Source organism: Rana temporaria, chromosome 1, assembly GCF_905171775.1.
Source record: "Rana temporaria chromosome 1, aRanTem1.1, whole genome shotgun sequence".
In the NCBI taxonomy this organism is placed as follows: domain Eukaryota; kingdom Metazoa; phylum Chordata; class Amphibia; order Anura; family Ranidae; genus Rana; species Rana temporaria.
In genome coordinates, this window is record NC_053489.1 from 393,583,478 (window position 1) to 393,597,288 (window position 13,811).

The 13,811-nt window shown below is 41.6% G+C and overlaps 1 protein-coding gene across 3 annotated transcripts in view; it reads left to right on the top strand.

Moving 5' to 3' along the window:
* The window catches only part of GNG7 (G protein subunit gamma 7), a 110,394-nt gene that overhangs the window by 44,303 nt on the left and 52,280 nt on the right, over positions 1–13,811 (top strand). Inside the window, exon 1 of one of the 3 annotated variants that reach the window (XM_040322650.1) lies at positions 9,539–9,583. The exons of the other annotated variants lie outside the window; for them this stretch is intronic. The gene's annotated coding sequence lies outside the window, so the exon portion shown is untranslated. Of the gene's footprint in view, positions 1–9,538; positions 9,584–13,811 lie in introns of those variants that run through there. 3 annotated transcript variants of the gene reach the window in all.

Sequence of the window (13,811 nt, forward strand, 5' to 3'; positions counted from 1 at the left end):
TTTGCCATGACACCTCTCCATCAGGTGATACGAAAAATTCTGCAAACTGATTGCGGATGGTCATGACATGTGCCATTGACCGCAAGTCCATAAATTGTACTCACTGGGCTTCAATTCAACATTGCTACTCTCATTGTCCTGCATAAAGTTGTGAAGAACGCAGCATGCCAGGCAGATCTGCTCAGTGTGTAAAACTGCCAGTGGACTGTGGGGAAGGGAGGAGTGCAGTCAGTAATCGGCCGAATATGCACAAAAATCGTCCGATACTGATTTCTTAAAGTCAAAATATTGGCCGATATATCGGTCGACCTCTAGATAAAATCTTCTGGAGGCCAAGTGGTTAAGGTAATTTAGAATGGTGCCGTTAAATTACATTAGACTTGGAAAGATACTTGGAGTTTCAAAGTCTGATCTTTGCAATTGCAGTGAAATCAGAATAGATTCTCACACACACTTCATCATTTGGTTATTCAGTCTACTAAATTTAGATAAAATTTGCATGAGCTTGCATTAATCACTGACAGAGTGTAGCTGTCTACTGGATTGAATATAAAATTGACTAGTTTGTTTAGGTAGGCCCTCTTACTACACAGGAAATTGAGCAATTAGAACTCAACATGTGTAGCCAGCATAAATGCCTAACGCACTACAATCTCTACATTTAAAATTTTTCTAATTGACTGGGAGAGGACTTTCTTGATATCACATTTTAAGAAGTGTGGGCAGCTTTTTATGTTGCCAAAATAAAGTATTCATAATCTGAACTGTTAAAGCCTACTTTCACACTGAGGTATTTTTCAGGAGCTAAAAGTAGCCCCTGAAAAATGCCTCCCCTGCCACCCTAGAGTAAAAAGTGCTTTCACATTGGAGCGGTGGGTGCGCTTGCAGGACTGGAAAACAAATCCACCAAGCAGCAATACACCGCTCCAAAAATGCCCCTGCCATTGAAATCAATGGGCAGCGCTTTTGTATCGCCCGCAAATCGATTTGGGAGCGGCGCTTTTAACTTTTATTCGACCACTAGTGGGGGTTAAAAGCACCCTGCTAGCGGCCGAAAAGCGCCTCCAAAACTACGGTAAAGCGCCGCTAAAAATAGCAGTGCTTTATTGCCAAAGCCCCCCCAGTGTGAAAGTGCCCTAAGCGAAGTCACAGAAATTGATATAAGGTCAGTCATTGTTCTAACAACCTGCATTTTCAAAGTCGAGCCCCACTGTTGCCCAGGTGTCTAAATATGACTGTGCAATCAAATAGGCTCTACCAACACAGACCTCTCTTCTGTGCCTGGGGCCTGCTGATTGGCTTCTGCTGTGACGAATTGCAGCACAATTCACTGGGGCAACATGCATACAAGCCCTCTACCCAGAAGCGCTGATCACGTACCAGATAGTTGATCCAGTGCACAGAGTCTGCCCTGCAGCAGTATATCTGCGCAGGGCGGTCGGGAAGAGGTTAATAACTGGCACACCTTTTCTAGTAATTATAATGGAGCATTCTATTTTATAGAAATTAGAGTGTGCAGTGTTTTTTTTTTGGCACTGTGTGCATGTCAGCTGAAACATTCCGTATTAGAGTTTAGTACAGAGCAGCATTCCTTTGTGATGAAACCTGTGTACGGTTCCTGGCACGTGTGCTACTGGCAGCAGCTCATTTTCAAGCATGCCATATAATCTAAGACTCAGATTTTTCTAAAGTTCTCTCTACTGTACTTTAAGCACATGGATGTCAATAGTGCTAATATAAGTATACAGTCATGTAAAAAAAGTAAATACACCTCATAGAAATTTACCTTTTCAACACATTTGAACAGGCAGGACATTCAATCTTCATTCAAATAGTGTCTGCAGAAAGATGTAACTATGGTGCTAATGTAAACATCCCTTGTAATGGGGAAAAAAGCATGACAGGTCCTCTTAAATATGAGACATGGGGTCAAAAAGACCTCTGATCTCATATTTTGACTAAAATGCAATAAAAGATAAATAATTTTATGTCATTCTAAAAAATTTCCCTTTAAGAAAGTGACGTTTTGATGTTGCTTTCACCCTGCAGGGATATGGAGACGGTGGGGGCCATCTTCCCCTCACTTGTCTCCAGGCCACTGACACAGAAGGATCCGATCTCCTCCGTCACTGCCGATGCCTCCAGTAAACGGCGGAGGGGGCCTCTCCCACCGCTGATAAGTGATCTTGCGGCGTATCCACCACAGAGACCACTTTTATCTGAAAGAAGAGGTTACCGGGGTTATGGTAGCTAGCTGCTACCACAACAACGGTATTCCTCTTCAAAGTAGTGGCGTAAAACGACGGCGGGCGGTCCGTAAGTGGTTAATTTGTACACACAGGAAAAATACTTTTCTAACAAATTCATTCAAGACCATGCTGGTTGCAAAGTTTTAGGAGCACAGCTAAATTTTAAACAATAAAATCCTAATTAACAAGAATTCAACTACAGATTAGTCTAATGTTTCATTAACCACTTGCCGATCAGCTGCCATCATTTATACTGTGGCAGGTTGGCTCTTACGCAAATTGTTGTAGCTGTTCGTATAATAGTGGGCGTGTGCACAGCGCCGAAGGCGTGTGACCATCAGCCGCAATGTCTGCCGGCCACCCATGATCGTTCCACAATAAAGCCAGAACAGGGATCTGTCAATGTAAACCAACAGATCCCTGTTCTGACAGGGGATTAGAGAGAGATCGTTCCTAGTGATCAGGAACAGCGATCTCTCTCCTCCAGTCAGTCCACTCGCCCCACAGTTAGAAACTCCTCCCTAGGGAACACTTAACCCCTTCATCGCCCCCTAGTGTTAACCCCTTCCCTGCTCGTGTCATTTATACAGTAATCGGTGCATTTTTATAGCAAAACGCCATAAATATATGCCCTATTTAGATGCTATATCTTTTGCGCAAACAAATCAATATACGCTTTTTTGTTTTACCAAAATAATGTAGAAGAATACATGTTGGCCTAAAAACTGAGGAAAGAAATTTGTGTGTTTTATATTTTTTGGGGGAGTATTTTATTATAGCAAAAAGTAACAATGTGGCATTGTCATTAAGGGATTAAAGCCTTCCGGTCCTTAAGTGGTTAAACAGGTGTCCAGCAGACAGTTGATTATAAAAGGTGAAGGCTAAAAGAAGATGAGCAAGGGTTTACTTATCGGTCAGAATTCTGTAGCAAAAGTGATACAAAAATTCTCACAGGGACATCTAGGCCGTCCACACAGAAGTTAACACCTCGACAGGAGTGTCTTCTGATAGGGGTTGAAAAAAAATCCCCATGCAAGGCCACTGCAGTTAGCTAATAAAGTAGAAAGCCAAACTTAGGTGATCGTTTCCTATAAAAAAAATACAGCGTACGCTGCAGAAGAATGCCATACATGGGAGTCGTCCATGAAGGAAGCCTCTCCTAAAGCCCATGCACAAGAAAAGCCCAACAGAACCGTGCTTAAAGACTACTGGGACTCTCAAGTGCTAGGACCAAAATTAAAAAAACTGTATGGCGTTGCATAGGTGAGGAGTACAAAGAAACATGCATGGTGCCTACAGTGAAACATGGTGGTGGCAGTGTTCTTCTGTGGGGCTGCTGGTGTCAGGAAGCTGCAATTCATTGATGATATCACAAATTCACAGATATACTACTCTATATTGAAAGAGAAGATGCTACCATCACTCCTACTTATGTGAGAAAATAAAACAACAAAACCCCAATCGAGTGCTCCGATCAACCAACTAAAAAACACTACAAATCCCCAAAGCCTGCTACAAGACCAAAGGAGAACGTCGATTTGCAGTTCAGGACCTCGACTGTGGAATGCATTACCAACTAATATCCAAACGGAAATTGATCACCTGGCCTCCAGGAAAAACTCTTCTGAGGGAGAAACAGAAGCAAAAGGGATACCTTGAGGCGATTCAGTTCGCAATTGTTGCGCTATACAAGTTATTCATTCATTATAGAAGACTTGGTGCTGTCCTTACAAACCATGGAGGTCATACAACATATTAGATGTAGTAATTTTTGTTGTGGGGTGTATTCATTTTTTCATCAACTAATTTGAGTAAAACTGAATATTTTGTAATCCTAAGTTATGATTAACCTTACTTTAATCTAATAAACTAAACAAATGTTCTGTAAAACAGATTTTGGTAAAATTTTGGAAATTGTTCTTGTGTTCATTGAGATATTGATTAAAATCTTACTTTTCAAAAGGGGTGTACTCATTTGTGCTGGGCACTGTATGCATCTACAATCAGAAAAAGATTGAATGTATTTAAAGTGGTTGTAAACCCGAATAAAAACAATACCTGTAAGACAAAGCCATAATAAGCGAGTATGCTTCACATACTCGCTCATTATGAAATGCCTTAAATCTACGCTGTTTCAGCGGTCCCCGTACCGGCTGTGGCCGGCGCCATGTCTCCCTGAGTTTTTTTATTATTGTCCGGAGCCACAATGACGTCACTGCCGAGCATGCGCGCGGGAGCCGCCGGTCATGGCACAGCTGCTGAGGAAACGGCACGAGCGAGCCGTTTCTTCAGTGCGCATTCGCTGATGACGTCGGTGCAAGCGTATGTGGTAAATATTTTGTAAACTGTGCAGGTATAGGAGATATTTTCAGTACCTCTAGGTAAGCTTTATTATAGGCTTACCTGTAGGTACAAGTGGTGTAACTAGGTTTACAACCACTTTAACCTGTGTTGGAGGTGTGCCAAGAAGAAGCCTTTGTGGTCAAAAAGGAACATTAGAGCAAAACTACAGTTAGCTACAGTTAGCCATTTATCCACCAAGGAAGGGCTGAAGAATAAGAAATGGAGGATTTTGGACTGACCTAGTCAAAACACTGTTTTGAACCCTATTGAAAGGTTGTGGGGGAATGGAAATGAGAAGTCCATGCACAGAAACCCTAAGAATATCTTGTAACTGAAGGGAATTTGCATGGAGTGGTCTAATTTTTTTGATTTCAGAGACGGGTGTGCAATTTATATAAAAAGCCTAGTTATTTCAGGTAAAGGTGGCAATGCCAGCTTCAGAGGCTAAGGGTGTACTTACCTTTTATGCAAATGACATCATTATATTTATTGATATTTTTGTTGAATAAATTATTAAAAAAGGCAACTTCAAGTATATTGCCTTTATCTGTAGGCACTATTTAACGACTTGCCTACTGGGTGAGCACTTATACCCCCTTCCTGCCCAGACCAATTTTCAGCTTTCAGTGCTCTTACACTTTGAATGAAAAGTCAGTCACTGTACCTAATAAGACATTTATTTTTTTATTTTTTTTTGTTTTATTTAATCTGCATTGGGTTTTTTTTTTTTTTTTGCGCTATAAATGAAACATTTAAAAAAATATATATATTTTTTTCTTTATTTCTCTTATTTTCAAAAATGTATAGGTAATTTTTCTTCAATTTTGACCACAATTTATACTGCTACATCGCTTTGGTAAAAATAGCCCAAATTTGTGTATATTTGGTCTATGTGAAAGTTGGTTTACATCTACACGCTATGGTACCAATCATTGAAAATTACACCTGAAGTACTGACAGCCTGTCATGCTAGTACAGTACAAATGCCCTTTTTATTTCAATATTTTTTTTTGAGGTTTACAGAAGAAAGGCAGAAAAGTGTATAATCTTATACATGGGATACATTCAACGTGAACGATAACGTACATACATTTTACATGTCTAGGAGTAAGCAGGAGTTATGGTCTAGAGACCATCTGTAATAACAGAGTGGTTTAGAGAACTGGAACAAGAGCCCTTCAACATTCGGTGAGCCTAGTTAGTTGTGCCTCCAGACCACCTGTTCTCCCCACATGGGATCAAACTGTGAACGGGTGGGAGCACTTTTATAAGGTAATGGATTGTCCTCGTCTAGAACTGGACGTATGTTCATGTTATAACTCTTGTTTACTTTGTGTATTAGTTCAAAGAGAAAAAGGTGAAGATCATATCGTCAGAAAAAGTGGTTAGTCTCTAGCTGTATGCCGTGGGTTGAGGAGGGAGTGGGTATCCCATAGTTGTGGGTCATATAGTGAACAATAGAGACAGGAAGTAGAAAGGTAAGAGGCCCAAGTGCAGGGATTATGCTGGCTATAGTATCTTGCAAGTGGATGAAAGGCAGGTGTCACATTATCGTGCCTGTACTTAGTAGGTCATCGTAAAAAAAAGGGGGGGGAGTGAAAGGAAACAGAGGGAGAGTCTCTCATGGCAGTAGCGCGGTTTGTGGTCTGGAGATGCATTTTAGTTGATGGTGAGGTGGGAAAATTAGCAAGGCAACAACAATGACTGGTCAAAGTCAGGAGGCAAGTAATTGTTGACTCAGGGTTGCCAGAATTAGCAGAATTTTTTGATTTTTGTCATCTTCAATAGCTGTCATTTTGGCAAAGATAAAGGCTCTATTCAGCCACAACCAATGTTTGGGATTTCCATGCCTTGGCTGTAGTTTGTTTGGCTGCAGTAGTGAGGTGAATGAGTTTTTTAAAGTTGTAATTTTTTGCAAAATTTTCATATTAACACTTTTTTTCTCTCACACAGCACAGGCATACTTGCAACTACACCCCAAAACACATTCTGCTACTCCTGAGTATAGTGATGCCACATGTGTGAGACTTTTTTTTACAACTTAGCCACATAAAGAGCCTAGGTTGTTCTAGGAGCATAAATTACCCATCTAATTTCTTGACTACCTATTACACTTTTGAAGGCCTCGGAGCACCAGGACAATGGAAATGACACCATTTTGAGAAGAAAACGCCCCAATGTATATTCTGAGACATAATGAGTCTTAAAAATGTGGGGGTTTTTTTGTCAAGTTTTTGAGCGATTTAGAAAGAAAAAGAAACCCTATTTCTAAAACACAACATGTAAATACTAAGAATTGCACCCTAAAATGAATTCTGCTACATCTCCTTTACACATCTGATTTCCTGAAAACCTATCACATGTTTGAAGGTCCTTCATATTTCTAACACACATATCATGTACATACCAGGAAATACATACGTGACGCCCAGTTCGACTTCATACTATTTTTCCTGATACACCAGAGTATTGCTGGCGGTACAGATAGAGGGACGATTCTACACATATTTTTGACGTGTCCTAAACTGACTGCTTTCTGCACAATGGTCCATATTATTTCCCGGAAATTTACGGATTTTCAGATTCCGAATGACCCGCCGCTTTTCCTATTGCACGTTTCCACGATGTCAGTTAAAAACTATAAAAAGTCCGTCCTATGTCATTTGCTAAATGCAGCTAAATCCTGCATTCCTCTGCTGTGGAAACAGCAGACCCCACCGACCACAGTATTAAGGCTGTGGAAGGTGGAAGATATTAGAAGGATGGAACACTTGATTTTGACAGCAACTGACAGACAGGAGGTATACAGAAAGACATGGACGCTCTGGAATCTGTTCATTCACTCGGAAGAGGGCAAATCCCCCTTAGGGCTAGAAAGCATTGATCCGAATTTAAGGTACGAGAGGTAGTAGATGCGTGGTTTGATATTAGTATATACTTTCAGGCGCCATCCTTGACCCTTTTTCCTTTTCCCTTTTCCAATTCTTCTTTGGGGAAATTCTTCCACCCCCCCCCCCTCTTTTTTTTTTTTTTTTTGGGGCTTTTAATTTAAAGTATATGGAAAGAAGCAGGGGAGTTTAGCTATATAATGTGGCATGAAGTAGGAAACACAGGCTATTGTAGCAGTGAGATAAGAGGACACTTTGGCTTTGAATTGTTATATGTACAGTTCAATTTTTGTTGTGTACCTCTGTAATATATGTTTACTACTTTAAAGAGGTAATGACCACTTATTCTGTAAATATTGTTATATTATGTTGACCCTGTTCATTCCTGAGAAAATTCAATCAAATCTTAATTGGGGGGGGGGGGGGGGGGGGTTTACAATTTTTTTTGCTTGAAAAATTATGTAGAACCCCCAAACATTATAAAAAAAATTCTAACACCCTAGAGAATAAAATGGCAGTCATTGCAATACTTTGTCACACCGTATTTGCGCAGCGGTCTTGCAAGCGCACTTTTTTTGGAAAAAATAAAAAAAATTAAATTAAAAAAATAAGACAAAAGTAAAGTTAGCCTAATTTTTGTTATATTGTGAAAGATAATGTTACGTCGAGTAAATTGATACCCAACATGTCACGCTTCAAAATTACGCCCACTCGAGGAATGGCGAAATTTTTTTTGCCCTTTAAAATCCCCATAGGCAACATTTAAAAAATTCTACAGGTTGCATGTTTTGAGTTAGAGGTGGTCTAGGGCTAGAAGTATTGTGTTTTGAATACCATTTTTATATGCGGGAGCTGCTCACATATGCGTGCGATTCTGCACGCAAGATCGGCGGAACAGGGCGCATTTAAAAAAAACTTTTTTTTTTTTTTTTTTTTACTGTAAACATCCATTGTAATAGAAAAAAGCATGACAGGTCCTCTTAAATATGAGATTTGGTGTCAAAAATAACTCGGATCTCATATTTACACTAAAATACAATAGAAAAATACAAATAAAAATTGTCATTTTGAAAAATGACAAAAAAAGTGTCCCTTTAAGAGCTATGGGCGGCGGTGACGTTTTGACGTTGCATTTCGCCCTGCTATGGTATGGAGACGGATGGGGGCCATCTTACCTTCACTCGTCTACATACCCAGCCGACGGCTCCGGTAAGCAGCGGAGGGCATGACAGAGCGACGGGAGGGGGCCCTCTCCCACCATCGATAACGGTGATCTCACGACGAATCCGCTGCAGAAACCACCATTATCGGAAACCGGACCACCGGCTGAAGAGGAGAATACCTGGGTTATGGCAGCTAGCTGCTGCCATAACAGAGATATCCCTCTTCAAAGCACCAACGTATATAGTCGTGCGGTGGTCCGGAAGTGGTTAGTAAATGTACTCTTGTGACCCATAAGAGACGTATAGGTAAAAAAAGTTTGGCCATACTTCTCTTTCAACTATAGGATTAAATGTCCGAACATTTTGTGCACTTACTGAAGCAAAGAGATTGTATGGGAAATCGGGTGACAGCGGTCATCCACTGTCCCTGATTCTTAAAGGGGGTGTAAAGGAAAACATTTTTTTCCATAATAAGCATCCTTTACCTGCAGACATTCCTCTTTTCACTTCCTCATTGTTTGTTTTTGCTCAGAAGTTGCTCTATTTCTTCTCTGTTCTGTTCACTTCCTGCTGGTCTGATTTTACTGACCACCGTGATGGGAGGCTTTACTGCGGTGGGCAGTGACGTGCTTACCCCCTCCTGGGAACTACATCTGTGTGGCAGGACGCTCTCTACGTGTTAGAGACTTCAAGGAGGTGTGAATTACTGGGCGTGCCGCAATTCATACTGGGAAATGTAGTTCTTACATGAACGAGCGCCGCAAACCAGGAAGTGAATGAGAGAACAGAAACTAGAACGCCGGAGGTGATATAGATGAGGGAATTTAATAGGTATTTACTCGTTTTTTAACAGAATCATTACACTATTCTGTCTGTCTACCTTGCAGACATTTAAGACATTCAACTTTAAGTTGAAGAAACTAAAGCCAAGTAGGGGGGGGGGGGCAAATACCTCTTTTAAAAAGTATCCCTGAATATTTGTATTTTTATAACTTCACCTGTAAATCTGCTGTTAACAGATTTATTTTTTGCTGAATCTGCAAGTACATCCTGTCAGTCATAGCTTTCCCTCTTACTGTGTGATTTCTGTAATTACTTCTGACTTATTTGGTCTTCAAGCATGAACATTTCAAAGCCCTGAGCAAAATGACCTGCAAGCTAGATGTGATTATATGCTCTAGTATTTATGGTCTGTGTTCAATGATTAATTGGCACTGTTATTATGCTGCTCAGATTCTCAAGACTGAGATCTACAGTAGTTGCTCACAATTGTAGAGCATGCTTGAGAGATTATTAGTGAATGTAAAATCTCCGATTTTGTTTTTAAAATAACAAACTTGTTGTACTTTTTAGGGTGTGTACGTATCTTCCATTTTTTTTTTTCTTTTATTTTTTTTCCTTTTGGGTGTTGCACTTGCCTGCTCTGTGCAAAAGTTTTTCACGGAGGGACCCGAAGCCTCCTCTTCTGGGGTCCCTCCCCGGCACTCCTTCTCTTTATGCACCATCATAGAAAAATAGTTTCCCATGTGCATGCTCGGGCTTGCTCCTGAGCCAGGCAGTGTGCGTCTCTAACCTACTCTGCTCACATGATTTCATTAAAGCGGAGGTTCACCCAAAAATCAACTTTCTGTCACTAGATCCAGCATACTGCTGACATCTGCAGTATGCTGGATTTTTTTTTTTTATTTGTACTTATCGTTTTAGCGGTCTTTCTTCTCCGGCTCTGAGTGGGAAAGAAAGTTGATTTTTGGGTGAACCCCCGCTTTAACAGCAGCAGGAGTGAATAGCTCACATTGCTGCCTCTGTCCTGTGAATGCAGGGAGACAGGAGAGAACTGCTAGAGATGGGTATAGTGCTGGATTGAGTGAGGACTCGGGCAAGGATTAGAGGGTGGGTACAAATACTGGGACATTTTACCTTAATGCCGACAGCGAAATTCTGAGCGTTTTGAGTATAAACTTACAAGCCAACCTCAATGCACTGTTTAGTTGGGTGACTTTGACAAATGAGAGAGAAAAGAGAAATATAATTTTGCCCCTGTACAAAATTAAGACCTCATCTGGAATATGCAGTTCAGGTTTGGGCAAAAAAAAGGAAATATGTTAACCACTTAAGGACCGCCTCCTGCACATATACGTCGGCAGAATGGCACGGCTTGGCACATGTACGTCCTGTACTAGTACCCAGCCGTGGGTCGCGGGCGCGTGCCCCCGGCTCGCTTCCGCGACCCGGTCTGAAGCTCCGGGACCGCTGGACCCGCGGACCCGATCGCCGCTGGAGTAACGCGATCGGTCCCTGGAGCTGAAGAATGGGGCGAGCCGTGTGTAAACACGGCTTCCCCGTTCTTCACTGTGGCGGCAGCATCGATCGTGTCATCCCTTTTTATAGGGGGACACAATCGATGATGTCACAGCTACACCCCCCTACAGTTGTAAACACACTTCAGGTCACACATAACCCTATCAGCGCCCCCTGTGAAAATGACAATGGTCCTAAAAATGTGTCAAAATTGTCCGAAGTGTCCGCCATAATGTCGCAGTCACGAAAAAAATCGCTGATCTCCGCCATTAGTAGTAAAAAAATATAGAATTAATAAAAATTTAATAAAACTATCCCCTATTTTGTAAACGCTTTAAATTTTGTGCAAACCAACCGATAAACGCTTATTGCAATTTTTTTTTTTGTTTTTTTTTTTTTTTTTACCAATAATTTTTTTTTTTTATATATATTTTTGGGGGATATTTATTATAGCAAAAAGTAAAAAATATTGCATTTTTTTTTTCAAAATTGTCGCTCTATTTTTGTTTTTATAGTGCAAACAATTAAAACCGCAGAGGTGATCAAATACCACCAAAAGAAAGCTCTATTTGTGGGAAAAAAAGGATGCCAATTTTGTTTGGGAGCCATGTCGCACGACCGCGCAATTGTCAGTTAAAGCGACGCAGTCCCGAATCGCAAAAAGGGGCAAGGTCCTTTAGCTGCATGTTGGTCCGGGTCGTAAGTGGTTAAGATGATAACCTGTTAATTCTACTCCATGTTAGCCTATGTGTCAATGCACACTTTTTTTTTTTTTTTTTTTCCTGCCTGTAAACTTAGGCCCCTTTCACACGGACAGACCGTTCGGGTCCGCCTGTCAGTTTTGATGGCGGACCTGAACGGCCACTCCATGCATCCCTATGGAGCGTCAGATGTCAGCGGAGACATGTCCGCTGACATCCGATCCGCTAAAAACAGACGTATGGGGGCACATCCCCATCCGTCCATGACGGATCGGATAGGGTAAGATCTGATGAAAACGGACATGCTGTCCGTTTTCATTCGATCGCTCCATAAGAGACAGCGGTGCCCGACAAGCAGAGAGGAGCTTGTCATCCGTCGGCTCAGCGGAGATCTGCGGACTGATCTCCCGCTGAGCTGGCGGGAGCAGGCGAACTCCGTAGCAACAGAGTCCGCCTCGTGTGAATGAAGCCTTAGGCCTCATGCACACTGGACGTTAAAATAATGTTATAAAAAAGCCAGTAGCTTACCAGTGAGTTTTTCAACTTTTTTCAAGCGTGTTAGCATTTGTTTGCTTTTTTTTTTTTTTTTTTTAACCACTTCAATACATAGACATATGACGTCCACAAAGGGGATCTCCCATCCCGGGTGGACGTCTTTTGACGTCCTGTACTTTGTGCGGTGATATCTGAATGATGCCTGCAGCTAGAGGCATCATTCAGATATCATTGTGTTTCGGCGGTGATCCTGCGCACCATAAGAACAATCATAGCGGCGGTTCCACTGCTTGATCGTTCTTATAGACATCCCCCGCCGCCACCCGGTGCTTCTCCGGGCTCTCCCGGAGAAAGAATCGCCCAACGCCGGATAGGAAGCATAGAGATGACTGGTGACCAGATGGTCACCAGTCATCTCTATGACCGTCGGAGGCCCGGGCGCGATGTGATAATGTCACGCCCGGGTACCGGAATGTAAACAAAGTCGCAATTGCGGCTAGTAAGCATGAGATCGTGAATTTTTTTTCACAATCTCATGTTTTCCAGCCTGGATGAGAGATGTGGGGTCTTGTTGACCCCGCATCTCTCCTTAACCACTTACCCCCCGGACCATATTGCTGCCCAAAGACCAGAGTACTTTTTGCGATTCGGGACTGCGTCGCTTTAACAGACAATTGCGCGGTCGTGCGACGTGGCTCCCAAACAAAATTGGCGTCCTTTTTTTCCCACAAATAGAGCTTTCTTTTGGTGGTATTTGATCACCTTTGCGTTTTTTATTTTTTGCGCTATAAACAAAAATAGAGCGACAATTTTGAAAAAAATGAATATTTTTTACTTTTTGCTGTAATAAATATCCCCCAAAAATATATAAAAAAACATTTTTTTTCCTCAGTTTAGGCCGATACGTATTCTTCTACATATTTTTCGTAAAAAAAAAATCGCAATAAGCGTTTATTGATTGGTTTGCGCAAAAGTTATAGCGTTTACAAAATAGGGGGTATTTTTATGGCATTTTTATTAATATTTTTTTTTTTACTAGTAATGGCGGCGATCAGCGATTTTTTTTTTCGGTATTGCGACATTATGGCGGACATTTTTGACACATTTTTGGGACCATTGGCATTTTTATAGCGATCAGTGCTATAAAAATGCATTGGATTACTATAAAAATGCCACTGGCAGTGAAGGGGTTAACACTAGGGGCGGGGAAGGGGTTAAGTATGCCTGGGTGTGTTCTTACCTTACTGTGGGGGGGGGGGGGGGGTGGCCTCACTAGGGGAAACACTGATCTTCTGTTCATACATTGTATGAACAGAAAATCAGCATTTCCCCTGCTGACAGGAACGAGAGCTGTGTGTTTACACACACAGCTCCCGTTCCCCGCTCTGTACCGAGCGATCGCGTGTGCCACCTTGTGGACGTATTATGACGGTGCGGCGACGGCAAGTGGTTAAGGAGGACCTGTCACACACTATTCCTATAACAATGGATGTTTACATTACTTGTAATAGGAATAAAAGTGATCAAAAAAAAAGTGTAAAAAAAAATGTAAAACGCCCCTGTCAGAAGCGAACGCACATGTAAGTCCCGCCCACGTATGTAAACGTCATTCAAACCACATATGTGAGGTGTCGCCGCGTGCGTTAGAGCATGTGCAACAATTCTAGCACTAGA